Raw genomic sequence first — 366 nt, 5'->3', positions numbered from 1 at the left:
TATTGAATTGCCTCAGTCGACAGAGATGGTTGTGATTTGTCTGCATTCTTTGGTTAATCAGTTAACTGACAAGTTTAACAATTTGGTGTTAATTTCTTTGCTTGTTTGTCCAACTTTTTTCCAAAGACTTATGGGTGGATTTTGATGAATTTTTGACTGCGTCAGTTACTATGTATGTAACAAGTTATATTTCGTTTATGAGTGTTCCTTATAGATGTATAGCGTGTAGTTCAGAAAGGAAACATTACCTGATTTTCGACATGTTTGAAAACGTCGATTTCCCCCAATAAATCGTGTGATTTTTATCGGTTATTCATTATATGTGTGTATATCTGCGAAATGTGGATTTTTAAGCGATTTTTAGTT

This window comes from Penaeus monodon, chromosome 19, assembly GCF_015228065.2.
Source record: "Penaeus monodon isolate SGIC_2016 chromosome 19, NSTDA_Pmon_1, whole genome shotgun sequence".
Classification (NCBI taxonomy): Eukaryota; Metazoa; Arthropoda; class Malacostraca; order Decapoda; family Penaeidae; genus Penaeus; species Penaeus monodon.
This window is presented reverse-complemented; position numbering follows the sequence as displayed.